The following is a 15,254-nucleotide window of genomic DNA, read 5'->3' as shown; positions in this document are numbered from 1 at the left end:
CAGAGGACGGAAGCAGTTTAACATCTCAGGTCATTACACAATGCAGGGAGAATGAACTTTATTTCTCCAAGGAGGAAAAGGAACAAAGCCCCTTTCCACTAATCACATTATGATCATTCCATCTGTATCAGTACAAGCCAAGTTTCAAACTAATGATATTTGCTGTACTTGTCCACAAATGAAACCGAACATATAAGGTCTCAATGTTTCCCTGATTCCTTTCTAAGAACAGCTGTGCCGTCTCTGTGCCGTCCCTTAATCAATTAGGTTGGAAGGTACAGTAGTAAGGAGGAGGCTGGTGGACGGATGGTGATCTAAACATCAGACTTAACACAGGACCCTGCCGTTTGCTTCCACGTTCAGTCCCCTAATCTTAACCACATCTATTACTGTAATGACAGCAAAGCTCCACTACCCTTAATGAAGTAGCCATTTTTAACACAAACCTCAATTTTTTGGCAGCATGTTGGCGGCATAAACAAGTTGTGAACATAATGCTGACATATCAACACCTTGTAAGTTGGTGTGGGAAACGGTTGCTTATTTACACACCCAGAAGTGACAAAAAGCAACAGTGAGACTCAATTGAAGACAAACATGACACCTGGCAAACTGCAAGTCCAACAATAACTCTCTTATGTTTGTTTTTAAACTTCTGGAGGAAACGTAAAGCTCTAAGGGCAAAGGCACCAAGCCAACCTCAAAGAACTAGCAGCGACAAAGGCCAAATGTTGCATCGCATTCATCTGGACCAAACAGTAGCACTTGTACAAACCGCGCAGACTACAGCCAGCGGTATCTGTATTCGCCATTTAAAAATAGAAAGAGGAAGATTGCGGCTATACAAATTGTAAACAAAATGGCTCTTGCTCAACATAGTCTATAGCTACTTCTAATCGAGCATATGTTTGATAAGTAGCTTCAACATGCTGCCTTCAAAAGCCACTGGCCTAAAGGCTTCAGTACTGTTTTTCAGATTTTTCAGTGAAAACAGCTGCTTGCTGTGGCACAAAATGATGCTACTAGAACGACGAGAGAAAACCAAAACAGTCAGGTTTCAGTTCATGAAAGATGCTCCTGTATAAAGCTCCATAAACACAGAGTCAGGTGATCATCACTCGTCATATAAATGAATCACAATCCCTTTCACATCGTTTTCATTCAGCCATTTGTGAGAATATTATCAAGAAAATACAAGTTATAGCTGCTTGAACCATAGCGTCACAGAAAATGCGTCAAGAAGGACAAGAGCCTTCTTGTATAATTTTGAGGACTTGCTTAATTTAACAAGTAAACACCATATGAATTTAAAAAACTGCTGAAGAGGTAGCAGGCTTTTGACTGAAAACTGTATTATAAATATCAACTAGACCAAAGACAAATGAAAAGACAGACAGTAAAGGTAGTAAGTACTGAGGTGGCAAGTTCAAACATCATTAAAAAGTCATTAGTGAGAGTCAGTAAATTTCTGTAGTAAAGGTTCTCATTAATAAATGTCTGTCAATGAGGAGAGGGCCATTAATGGAAACCTTTACTTAAAGCTGTAGCCTTTAAAAAGGGACCATGTCATTCTTTAGCCAAAGTCGCTAACAGTGAGTGGAATAAACAACATCCTGCTCTCCTGCTGTGATGCCGCAGCTCATTAGCCTCCCTCACACTCTCTCTCATCCTCAACCTTTGCTTTAAATCTTTGTCCTCTCATCCCTTGTTCACTCTTCTCCAGCATCCTTTCCTCTCCGATGGGACTCTTGTGTATTTTCACGAGCTGGTTTGCTTTTTCAGTAAGCTGCAAGTTCGTCCTGTGAAACAGCTGAGTGCCAGAGTAATCACGGCTCTGTGTTCGCTGTCAGTTTGTCTTATAACCACAGGAAAAGTCAATTTTCTGTGGAGAGGAGTGACTCAGCCTGTCTTGTAAACAGAGTGACCATCAGAAGACAGAGGCGTCTGCATCTCAGTACCTCCGTTTGCAGTGTTTTACTGAATGCCAAGTAGCTGCAAGACTAGATCACAAGGCAAAATTCAACTAGGGATGGGCAATGATTTTCGAATAGTCTTTAAATTAAAAAGAAAAATCAAATATTTAACGCAACTAAGGTTTTGTCTTTAAAATCAAAGAGCCACTGTTTTCCCCTTCTTTTGCCAGCTCCTGGAAACAGTGAAGTCAGTATATTATTTTACTACAGCACCAAATACAAACAGCAGAAACATGCACAGACAACAACCATCACAATGTTCTGTGTGGAGCTTCTTTGAGAAAATAAAAAAAAAATGAGGTGCATTTGAAGTTAGCATAACATAAATCGACAAAAACTATGCACAGCTAGGTATCCAGGAGAAAGTGGGGTGTGGTCCGCAGATCAACAGTCAGCGGCAAAGCTTTGTCACCTGAGGAAGGAAGTCTGATGACCGAAGTGCAGAGCAATCAACAGCACTCATCACAAAGATGATGGCAAGGGACATGCTACCCATTAGATTTGTCGAGGGGGGAGGGTTTTTGAAGTTTGATGGTATTTGTTCATCTGGAGTATAGGGTCCCATCAAGAAACGCCATCACTGCACAACTGGATAAACTGTATGATAATAATGCATGTGAGCTGCGCAGTCATTTGACAGGTGTTGAAAAAGGTGTCTCTAACCATTGCATGTGAGCTGCGCAGTCGTTTGACAGGTGTTTCTAACCACGAGTGCACAGACAGAGCTTACAACTAGGGATGCACCGCTGCTGATACCACCATCTATACCCTACGCATACTCATAAAACCTGTCCACCGATACCAATTAATGGCAGCGTTACCTCACGCTGGGTGAGCCAGGGGTTAGGCCATATTTTAAGATAAGTGATGACAACAAAAGTAAAGCCGACTGCAAGCTCAGACAAATTGAAATGCTGACTTGCTGGTGGTGCTACAGGAAGGCAATGGATCACCAAAGTAGGGACACATCCAGTAGTTGCGGAGTTTGTACCAAACTAATGGTCAGACTGGCCGACTGAGTGATCCTTAGCATGATGCCATAAGCCAGTTTTCATGTAAAAGCACCATGTTGGGTCTAGAACTAGTTTGCTCCTCAGAGTGTCTGACCCCTGCTCTTCACGCTGAGAGACTGTGTATTGTACTGTCACAGCATGTTTCAGTTCACAGCACTGCTGTTCTGGGATCTTTCAGCCCTTCCAGTGGAGAAACACAATAAGCAGAGCAGCTGAAGCTTGAAGATGAACCAGCAGAGCTGACAACACTTCCCCAGTTCAGATGCCACTACAGCTTAAACAGCAAGATGAAAGAAAGTTCTTCTGCAGGTCAAATATAGCAAAGAAGTGAAAATCCTCAGACCAGCTGAAGGTCATTCCAGCTGCTTGTTGAGAAAGGCCTTTAAGTGTAGCAAATTTAAAGTTCGATGGCTTTTTCCTAAGACTCAAACTGCTCTCAGCCTGGGGTTATATTTGTCTTCTGACCTTTCCATCCTCTCCAGGCTGAATCCTCTGTCCATTCCCTCTTCACTCATCAGTGTCAGTGAATCTAGTCCCTGAAGTCATTATCCCAAACATGACTGATGTCGAGCTGCCATCTGAGGGACACAAATTAACCGTCTCTGGTGCAGATTGACCTTGAAAGTTTAAACAAAGCTGTAAGAAATTAAACTGGCCACAAAATGCCTCCAATTATTAAATGATTTGGCATTTCCCTGGCATATTCTGTGTGAAGCTTCCCTTTGCACCCTGCACCTCTGGGCCACTGCCAGTGAATTATGAGCTCTTGTGACAAACAATATTTTGTTTGCAATCTCTGTGTGAAAAATGGAGCAGAGTTTGATGAGAAAAACGGCCGGAAGTGGTGACAAACCTCTACTGCACAGTAGTTGGACTGTCTTCAATATGAGACAGACATGAGTAAATACGGTTTCATTTATCTTTATAAAGACCTAATCCTTGGCAAAGAAATTCACAAATCACAAAAAAATTGCGAGGATGTATCATTTCATAGATAAACAAAAGTGCAGCTCAAAGTGATCAAACTACTCTGATAATTGGATCAAAACAATTCTTCAAAAGGGGAAAGTTAAAAATCATTGTAGAGGTGCAGACTCCTATTGACCTGGGAGTATTTTGGATTCAGAGAATAAAGCTTCAACCCAAAACTCATCATGAATCATGACCCTTTCCTGGCTCCAGCCACAGGCTCATCTCAATATCACCCTGCACCCCTGTCCCCAGACCTCTACACCTTCCTGGCCACCTTCCACCGGTCCTCGGCCACTGCCTGGCCTCTGTCTCTTACCTCTGAACTGTCAGTCACCTGCAGCTGTGGATCCTGCACCAGTTGCTCTGTTTTCCACCTTTAGCAGCAAAACCAATTAGCGTCTCTGAGCTTCCCCTCACGTCTCCTAACTCTGTTTTTATTGTCTTCTCACTGTGACCACAAAACAGTCTCGTCCACTGACCCGTGCCAGTGCAGGTCAGGCAGAGAGGAGCCGCTGCAGAAAACCTCAGTGTTGTTGTTCATTTGTCCCCAGACTGTCCAAATCACATCCTGTTCGTCCTTGTTTGTGTTTCCAGAAGGACTGTTTTACTGTCTCGGATGTGGGTTCTCTTCACCCTGAAAGCATTTCTGCATCTATTGACTTCATTTTCACTCTGAAGAAATCCCAGAGACGATGTAACAATCACAGCAAAATTACCAGCAGACTTTGTGAGACCTTCCTAAAGTGAGGCAGCAATGACCCTTGTGATAATGTTGATTCCCCTCAGCAGTGTGCGTCTGTTTTATTTGCATATGGAATCTGTTTTATTGTCCTTTGATGAGACATTCAGCTCTGCGGCATTTAGAAAACACAAGTTTCCACTTTTGATTCCATTTGGCAAACACAACAGGAGCAGTTAGTGTCATTGTTTCAACTGGCAAAGCAATGCAACGTTGGAACAAGCCGGAGAGAAGTACAACACCATTCACCGTGTTCCATCAGTATTCAGACAGTAATTAACTGAATTCTCTGCCAGCTAAAGCTTTCTAACCACAAAGTCCACAAAGCCCTGGCACTCCGAATACACTGTACATCAGTGAGTGAAATTACAAAACAAAGTAAAAAGGCGAGATGTTAGACAGCACAAAAAGATAAGTGCATGTAAAAGTCCTTGGACTCCAAACAAAAGCTAGACAAATTAAAGAGAAGTTAAATGGAGAGATAGATGCTTTTTCCTTTCCCCCCCTCCATCTTTAGTCTTATCTTCCACTGTTATTTTTAAATGTGCCCCTCAGCCCCTCTACTTGCAGTATTAAAAATCATATACTGTAGTTGGAGTCCTGTTCTATTGCCTCCAGCCTCCCTCGCATCCAGCAGGATTTCAACAATGTAAAAAAAAGTCTTATTTTCCACTCAATTATCTGGAAAATGAACATGCAAACTAATATAGGGAAAACTGATTATTCACTGGTGTGTTGACCCAAAACCTCATTATTCATTAATTGAATGTTCTTGTTTGTCTTCATTTTAATTGAAAAATCATTTGCAATTGAATGTTTGGCTGAGAATTCATTATGGTTTTACCAAACATTTTGATTACTTCACCATAAAGGAATCAGACAGTTGACATATTTTTCATTCCCAAACAACAAAATAAAATATATTATCTCTAAACTATTCTGCCTGTGCTTTGATAAGAGTCAGAGTTTAGGCTGATTTGGATTTATATTTAGACCCGATGACCTGAATCTGATGTCACCGCAATGTGCTTTCTAACAGCGGCTGTTATTTCTACAGACAGTACAATAAAAAGTGTAATGTCTGGCATGTCAGTTTTGTAATAACACCACTTTAAAAGTGAATAGAAGCCTTCATGTAGAATCACTTGTGTTAATACAGCAACTGAGAAGGATAAAGACAAACATGAGAAAATGAGGTTGAGGTCCTGCTAAGTAAAGTTGGTTAAATCAAAACGGTCGTGGCATTTCTAAATTGGCTTGTCCGAAACAAGGACCAGAGATGCAGGAGAGGAGACAAAGTAAAACAGAGGCATTACCATTTAATCCTGACAGACACTGTTTACTTGTTTTCAAAATGTCACTAGTCTTTTTCAGTTTGCAGGATCTGCAGAATGGGGATAGGTGAGACCTTTAAATAACATATATCCCATGAATGTTTAGATCTTTATCAGAGAATGTGGTGATCTCATTACACATCTTCTTTCATACACTTTAATCACTTTCTAGTTTCAGGACTGACTGAGCTTTTTAATAACCACTTTGGCCAAATAGATAAATAATTATATAAATAGTAATTGTGGACTGGATTATTGATTCTTAATTAGTGAGGCTGAAATTTCAGAAACAGGCAGACAAAGACAATGATAACGTTTCCTCACCGACTACAGATGACAAATTTTCCATGAGTCTCTGGGGCTAGGTCGAGGCATGCAGTCTGCGAACTGACACAGTAACAAACTGCGAGCCAGCAGCTTTGTCAGGAGAGGCAGCCATGACAGCCTTCCGACAGAATGAGAAACAAACACTCATGATTAATGCCTGCCGGCAGCTTTACAGCAGTGAGGAATACAAGAGTAAATGACATTATATGAGAATCAAAAAGGTAGCTTGTGTTACAACAGAAAAATTACAGGTATTATAGTAGGAGAAAAATAAACGGAGCTGCAGAATCATTTGTTGATCTATATGCTCTGGTGCTGGGCTGCAGAGCAATGAGGAGGTCTGAGAAAGTGCACAGAAACAAGCCAACAAAGGGCTGTGCAGAGGAGATGTGGGGCTCCTGGGAAATCAACATAATGAAACCTTCTCACCTGAAAACACACTGAAGGGCCGCAGAGCGACTGCCTTTCATACGCCCGTCTGGATCAGATGGGAAAAATGAGCCAATGACAGGGAGAGACTTCTGAGAGAGGAGGATTAAAGTGGCCTGTAAAGATCTACCAGTGGTGCTATACAGGGGGTGTTAAACTATAACCGATCTGTAGCTTTAGAGAAAACATTTGCTTAGATAGGCTATATGTTGGCTGCTAGAAAGCAGAGTGATGGGAACCAACTTGAGTAAAAATGTCCCTGCAGAGGTAATACTTGAGCAATGTGAGGCTCTGGATCTATAAATATAATTAAACAGACATCCAAACAGCATATAAACTGCCTAACCCAGAGGAAGCAGTAAAACATGTAGGTAACACTAGATCTAGCTTTAAAGGTGTAGTATAGGCAGGGTGCTGGGTACTTTTAATGCAGAAGTGTTGGGGGGAGGGCATAGGGGCTGCAGCCTGAGTAACTTTGTGTCCAACTCAAACTATACAGTAACTTAATGAACTGCAGTAAAACACACCTTAAAAATGCAAATGTGTCATTTTGAACTAAAAACAAATATTCGGACTAATTGTTTAGGAAATTACTTGAGGGTGTGTTCGACTTTTAAAAAAGAATTTCTCAGTTTTATTTGGAATGATCCTTTAAATTCAGTTCATAAAGTACAACCTTTCACTATATATATTTATATATATAAATATATATATATATATATATATATATATTTTATCAAAATCAGAAATGATCCAAAAATAAAAACACAGGCCTGAGTTGTAGCTTGCATTGTGGTGACCTCAACCTGCAAGTCCCCTGAACCCTTGAGCAACTGAGCCTGTACCTGGTAGGCCCATTCAGAAATCCATACAGCATACTATCCTTATACAGCAACATTAACAGCTTCAAAACATGCTAATCACAATTAGCATCACAGCTTTTTCAAACGGCACCACATTGGTACAGTGTTAAAGTATGTAGTCTCTCCCGATTGCAGCAAGTCCTTAACCAGTTTGTATCACTTTGTCTAATGAAATTTACAGATGTATACACTCTGCCAACATCAGTGTCCACATGGCTGCATTCGCTTTGCATCTGCCTCGCCTGCAGCCTGAGTCTGTGGTAAGTGGCTTCTATTTATAGCAGGCTGGTCCAAATCTAATATACAGGTAATGGAACGACTCTTCACACACAAAGAACAGAGCCACCATCTCTGACAAATGGGAATAAACAATCAAATGATCCTGAAATGAATATGGAGCAGATCTCATTATCACTGCAGCCGTTTTCTTTCAAGCATGTGTGAATTTATTCTCCCCAATTACCCATATGTGTGTGATGAGGAGATTCCAACATGGCAGAGAATGTGGTGTCAGACGCCGGTGCTCCTGTTCAATGTGATTATGAAATAATGCACGTTCAGATCGATGCCATCTGCTCTGGTGGTTTCACTGTTGTCATGGATCAGAGGAAGGAGAAATGAACCAAAAGAGGAAAAACACTGGGATGAGTTTGTAGATTCACATGTACCCATTTGTTACTGAAAGTTAAGAATATAATCAATTGCCCCCTAAGCTGCCAGTTAACTCATTGTCTCCCAGCAAGAACGCTTCAGCAAAGTTTATGACAACTTTATAAGAGCCAATCAATAGAAGACAGGATGCTCAGGAGACATTTCAACAAGTCCCCCCAACCTATATGACCCATATGGTCATTTGTGCCTTCCCCCTCATATGACCCATAGGGGCGTCTCATTAAATAGAACTCCCATGGTAGCAGGAGGAATTACACCAACATTAATGACAATGTACGTCACAAAACCAAACTTTACAGACTGTTGTCATTATAAAACCAACCATAAACACGACAGCAGGCTACCAAACTAGCTACTGAGAACTAGCTCCATTGTCTTGGAAGCTATCATCAATTAGATGCTGTGATTATGACAACGCATGTTACACAAAGACAAGGGTGGAAAAACCCACTTAAATGGAGTGTGAGCGGCAAATGAGGCAGCAGTATGATGCTGATCTTTATCAGCTAAACACTGGATGGTAACTTAAAATAATCCTTTCATATTAAGCAACACAATGTCTCTGCTTTAGACAAAGGGAAGATTACTGAATACTTCTCCAAACTGTGGCCATTTTGGTCCAAGATTGTCATCAGCACTTCTAGACATGTACAATGGCATATTAACAATGTCATATATATGCTGCAGACATGCCTCACGGAGACATTAAAGTGTAGCTGTCAGCTCCACCTCAGCTGTGCTGCTCCCAATACAAACCTATCTCGGTTTAAGTAGATTTCATTTGATAATATATTGTCCATGCTCCCCTGGTAAAGACTAATATATTTTTACCTGCCACTATGTTTAATTCATCACCTGAGAGATGCTCCTTTCTCCTCTAAACTGAATGAATAAATTCTGAGATATGTTGTGTAATACATTTCACAAGCTGTGTCCAGTCAGACTGCACAGTCTGGATGGTACTAATGAGTCCGGCAGCGCCAAAATCGACCTGGCTTTAGCAGGAAACATTTCTCTACCATACTGGGACAAACAGCAGGTGACACAAGTGCCAGTCTGTCGCAAAACTATTTATTTCCTGACAGGCAGGTGCTTACAAAGGAATCCGCATTAATGAGGAACTATATATGCCCATGTTTCACAAATGTGGGCAGAATGCAACTTTGTTACTGTTCAAACACGTCACTAATTGATCTGAATTTTAATAAAATGCTTAGGACTTTGCTTAAAGTGCTGTAGCAGGAGTCCTAAAACCCAGAAATGAGTTAGCATGTTTGCACTTCTGGTTCTGTCGTGCTGAGGTCAATGAGTTTACACTAAGACAATACATTTTAATATTTAGTTCTACAACATAAAATGCATCAGGAAAAACCCACTGGTGAATTTTTATGTTTTTACACATGTTAAGAGGAAAAGATTTTGTAGAAGAGGTAATAGCACTAAATCAAATTACCAGTTTGTAGCCAACTTCCGGGTTGGCCTAAAATGCATCATCCCAACAGCACTCTTTGAATTCACCTTTGCAGTCCTGCAAGAAATTAAAAAAAGCAGAGAGGGCTGAAATGCAGACAATAAAAAGAAGTCAAGCTGCAAAAACCTCTGCCAGGAAAAAATAAGCATAAATTGCAGATGGAAAGGCAGAGAGAACGTGAACAGAGCCCAGTGAACTGAAAATAGCTTCACATTCTGTTTTTTTGAGATAAGAACAAAATAGGACTGCAGTGTACAGTAAATGTCAGGATGTAGATGTATGCAACATGCAAGGAGCAGTGGGGACAGTGAAGCATCACAGCGGGTGACCACCTCCAGATACTAATGACAGCGTGGGAGGAGAAAATCCACAGAGAAATAAGTAGTGTATAATTGAAAGCAGAAAACTTAGATGAGCTTCAACCCTCTAAAATCACAGACTGTTCCCACTAATGTACCTTCCAGCAGTAAGTGTCACCACAGAGGTGTTTCATTTTATTACCTTTAACAACAAACAAAATTAACCATCAATAAATTTCTAGAACAGGTTTTGTCTGGATGCATTGCACACCTGTGTGACTGACGCAGAAGCACAGGACCCATACGGGCATATTCCTTCACTAAGATCATCCTAGCTATTACAACCTATTCCCTTCCAGATTGCTTAAATTAGCTCATTAATGATTTTTGGAATATTAGCTACACATAACCTAATTAATAGGCAATTTGACATTTTACAAGGTCATTATAACAACAGGATATTTTAAATAGAGTTGGGTTGTTTATTACCCTGAAAGAAATTGACTGATGGCCCTCTTCTCCCCCAGGGAGGAATATTTTCACTCTCCTCCTGTTACTCTTGGGGCAAAGTTTGGAACTATAAAGTATTAGGCTAGATTATGCTGAATACAGATATGGACTCCTCAACATTTTAGGTTTAGGAACAAAATCACACTGTTACATTTAGGAACTAAAACTCACACACTTTACACGAGCTCAGGTGTCCTGTATTGTGTCTACCTAGCCATCCACCACACCTCCCCTGAACATGGACTTAGTGCCTCTATATACTTAGTCCTTTCCTCATGTCATAATTAATAGGGGTTTCTAGAGAGCCCCAAACTATCATATATAGCATTTTGTCATAATAATCTGCTAGCACAAGTCATGTATACTATCGTATTTTACAGGAGGACAGTCATGTCTATTTATATGATTTGTAGGACATTTTGAAAGGAAATGTTTGGGGTTCCGACTCTCAATGAATCTCCAGCAATGTCAAGTTCAAAATGACCCATATGCATAGACTGACAACACCCAGGAGTGAACAGCTGCAGCACCAACAATGGCACAAATTTAAAACCATCACCAGAGTTGCACCACCCACTGGACTGAGAGTCAAGTCAAGTGGACTTTCAGTGAGACACTGCCCACAGGAGAAGCCGTACTCAAAGCTAATGAACATGTGCCCCCCCCCCAAAAAAAAACACAAAAAACTGTTTTTTAGTGCCATAAGTGTCAAACTGTTGAGGACACCTTTATTAGAAAGGCGAGATAAGAAGCACCTCAGAGGAACCACACAGTAGTGATGACCTCACGGCAACAGCTTCAACATGCCTCTAAGCTTATTTTGTTTTTAGTGTCTGCAAGGAGCCATGTTAGTCTCAGTTTAGACACAAAACCAGACACACTGAGCCACAAGAAGGGCAGAAGGACACAGAAAAGAATCCTTTAACTGTTTCTCCACTGAACATCAGTAAACACCAGGCGTGTTCACTTTATTAATGGGGTCTCCTCTGCATTAAGATTCAATCAGTAGCGCATCAGCTCCAAGTGATCTGTGTCTTTATTCTATGAGAATTAAGATCGTTACTTTCTTATCAGCAGGATTTAAACCAGGCAGGGTTTTTAAGAGACAAGATCTTAATTAATAGTTGAGTCCGTCTGGATTCTGCTACAGTTTGTCAAGGCTTGCACCCTCTTCCTCACGGCTCTCCACCTGCCTGATAAGAGCGAAGGGAAACTGACAATGTTTTGGGAGAATCAATTTAAAACTGGATAACAAGGCTGTGAGGTGGCTCAGCCGTGAAACTGATATGCATCTGGACGAACACCAACTCCACTGTGTGGAGGCAGACACAGAGAAGCTGGAAATGTTTTGGGGAAAGAGAAGGAGATGAGTGTGAGGATAAATCCTCAAAAAGCCCCCATTGTCTGCAGACAGCCATGTTTAAAAATTTGCCCTCTGCTGCTGTTATTTCTGCCACATATCAGCTCTGTTAGTTTTCAATTAGAGAAGAACCATCACCTATAAGAAGGGAAGGCAGGAAGAAGCAATCTCATAAATATCCTCTCCTGTCATACACATCATCTTATAATAATAATAAAACTTTATTTATATATCACTTTACCACTCCAGCGAAGCCCAGAGTGCTTCACAGCAGAACATGTATAACTGCTAAAAACACTACTAAAACAATACAACCTAAACAAAATAAAACACCGAATTTCAAGGCAGAAACAGTAAAAATTTAAAAAAAAAACTTCCATACCAGAATACAACTGGAATAAAACAACAAGTTAAAACGTCTCTTTTGGAGGAGGTAAGACGGATTAAGCACCAAAGGCCTGTCTAAAAAGGTGGGTTTTTAAAGTTGACTTAAAAGCCGCCAGCTCGGTTATGGACCGTAGCTCTAGCAGTAGAGAATTCCAGAGTCTGGGGCCATACACAGCAAAAGAGCGTTGCCCCATTTTTTGTATCGAGACCATGGGACAACCAAGGACTGATGTTCTGAGGAGGGCAGAGCTCTGCGCGGAGCATAAATAGACAGAAGATCTGACACGTATGGAGGAGCGAGGCCATTTTTAGACTTAAATACAAATAGTAGCACCTTGAAGTCAACTCTAAACTGTACTGGCAGCCAGTGTAGTGAGAGAAGAACGGGGGTGATGCGGGCGTACTTTGGGTGTTCGACAACTCGAGCCGCAGCATTCTGGACCAGTCGAAGATTCTGGAGAAGATAAATTTAACTCTCTTGTGTCCCTGCCTAGTAGGCCTAGCTTCCTACCGAGCCGTGGTAAGTTGTTACCCGGAACCGCGGTTTTTTTTTTTTTTTTAAATACATAAACAATATCGAAATCGCTTTTGCTCATCATAATATGACGCTCGGAGATATGCTGGCAAACACTAATATTTGTTTAAGAAACACCACCACTGCCACTGTTTCACTGTAGGCGAATTGTAATCACTGTGGCCTTTTTAGAAACATTTTCGTACACATATACACCTGATGAATAACAGGTTATACATTCATTTGCGCTTACCCGCTCCTCAGGTGCTGTTTGCTCGGTGATGGCATGGAGCTTCTCAGCACATCTCCGTGGGAACGGGCTCCACATAATGTTTATGTCCATTTTGGCGGCTATTAACCACAGCTTCGTTCTTTCAGGTGATGTTGAAAGATTTATTCTTATGGCTTTTTTCCTTCTTTCACAACATCCTGGGTACAACGCAGGCAGGAACTTTAATTCACGTAAAGTTCCGATGACGCAAAAATAAACCGGAGAAGAAGCTGGGGTTACGCATGCACAAATTATAATCTCAACATCGGAGCAGGTTTTACTGGTGTCCCAAAACCGCAAACTTCAAAACTACAAGTTTGATAACTCCTTTCCAAGCTAACACTAAGCACAGCTTGAGAACTGAACAGAAAACCTATTAACACTAATTATGTTAAAATCGGCAGATGCCTGAAGGCCTTTAAAAACAGAAGTATCGCGATGTTTCGGTGTCTTACATAACCACGCCACATATCAGGTGACCACCCCAAACAAGGCTTCGTTACGTCACACTCCTATCAGCAGGTGTGGTGCAGGTTTTGAATACTCCATGTAGGCCTCCATCTCATTCTGTCACAATATTTAAAAACAGAGCTGTAGAATCAGTTTAAAAGTGATCTGTTTTCATAATACAAGTGGTGTTGAACAAAATAACAACAATAAAAACACTAAGACCACTTTCATTCTGTTTCTCCATGGTCTCAGATTTATTCCACCAATTCAAATGCGGTATCAGGACTTTTGGCCAGCACCATTTTTGACTGTGTCAGATGCTTCTAAACAGTGAACCATTTCCATCAGCTTAGACTTGTTAGGAAAACTGAAATGCACCTGTAAGTCTTTTCCAAAACGATGGCAGATTTGTTTAAACTTTGGAGGTAGAACCAAAAATACAGTAAGCATGTGTCCTCTCTCAAATTGGGAGTCACACAAAACTAAAGACTTCAGATTGTTATAAACTGTTCAGTTGAAGAAGGTTGTAAATTTAACAGGTGATCTGAATTAACCCACAATGAAGTGAAGGGTTTGTTAGGTCATTTTTTAGATAAGCAAAATGATGGGGGCAATAGTCCACTGACTCTGCTCTTTACTGTGTGCTGCAGGTGGGCTGATAATTAGAGCAACCATCTGATTATTCATCTGTCTGAATTCAAACTCCATGGCCAGAAACCTCTCTACAGATTATGAACTGTGGGTGGGCTGGATAATTACCAGCAGCCTGAGACAAGAGAAGAGATATTTTTCCTCCAGCTGAGCATCATAAAACACCGAAGGCTTCAAGCTGAAGCCAAGAGAAACTCAACTGTTTCTCTGACAAAATCCAAAATCCTGCTTCATCCACCAATGTTCTTATTTTTCCAGACTGCCATAATAAAACAGGAAATTGGTCCGAAAGCAGCAAGTTGATGGTTCTAAGGTCTTTAGGAGAATGATCTTAATTTAAGGTCCATTTAATAGCGTTTCCTGGATCTTTCAGTTGCGTCTCACAGCCTTCACCAAAAAATGAAGTTTGAGTAAGCTCCTGTAAAAGCTATTAAGTGGACTGTTTTATAGCAGCTAAGAGAGAATAGAAGAGAGGATTATAAAGTTTTATCACATCACTGATCTGCACTGACCTTTCAAAATACAAGTTGAACTTTGCAGATATTAAGTTGCAGACCATATCGCCTAAAATACCGATCAATCATCAGAGCCTTAAAAATCCTTTCCAACTAGCCTTCTTTAAATCTTGTCCTATATGTCATAGATTTGGATTTGATAAGAGAAATCAATATGAAGAAATGGCTGTTACCCAGATTCATCTTATCAGTGACCTGAAAAGAGCCAGTGTTCTTGGCATTTTGTACATGCAGCGTGCGTTGTGCTAGCTCGTCTCTCACAGTGCTGGGTGACTGACAGGAGGTGGTGGAGTTGATGGGCTGTTTTGTTGCTTTCACAAGGGGCACTTGCTCTAAGGAGGTTAACGTTCTGAAAAACCAATAGATCCAGCAGTCTGCCATGGCACTGGAGGTCTGGGTGTTTAAAGTTTGAAACTATGAGATATCATGCCTTTACAGAATGTAGATGACTCTCCATTCCCCATCTACTCCAACATTTGTGCATGTTTTCATGATTCCAGTTTT

General features: G+C 40.9%; 1 long non-coding RNA gene across 1 annotated transcript; it reads right to left on the bottom strand.

Annotated features, from left to right (window-relative positions):
* Positions 1–7,551: 7,551 nt before the first annotated feature.
* Positions 7,552–13,614, bottom strand: LOC109974495 (uncharacterized). The gene is made up of 3 exons (XR_002276969.1): positions 13,117–13,614; positions 9,776–9,850; positions 7,552–8,239 (listed from the first exon to the last, which is right to left on the bottom strand). It is a non-coding gene; the product is annotated as an uncharacterized LOC109974495 (long non-coding RNA).
* Positions 13,615–15,254: the final 1,640 nt, after the last annotated feature.

Source organism: Monopterus albus, unplaced genomic scaffold, assembly GCF_001952655.1.
Source record: "Monopterus albus unplaced genomic scaffold, M_albus_1.0 scaffold335.1, whole genome shotgun sequence".
Lineage (NCBI taxonomy): Eukaryota > Metazoa > Chordata > Actinopteri > Synbranchiformes > Synbranchidae > Monopterus > Monopterus albus.
The sequence above is the reverse complement of the archived record's forward strand: the minus strand, read 5'-3'. Positions and strand labels throughout refer to the sequence as shown.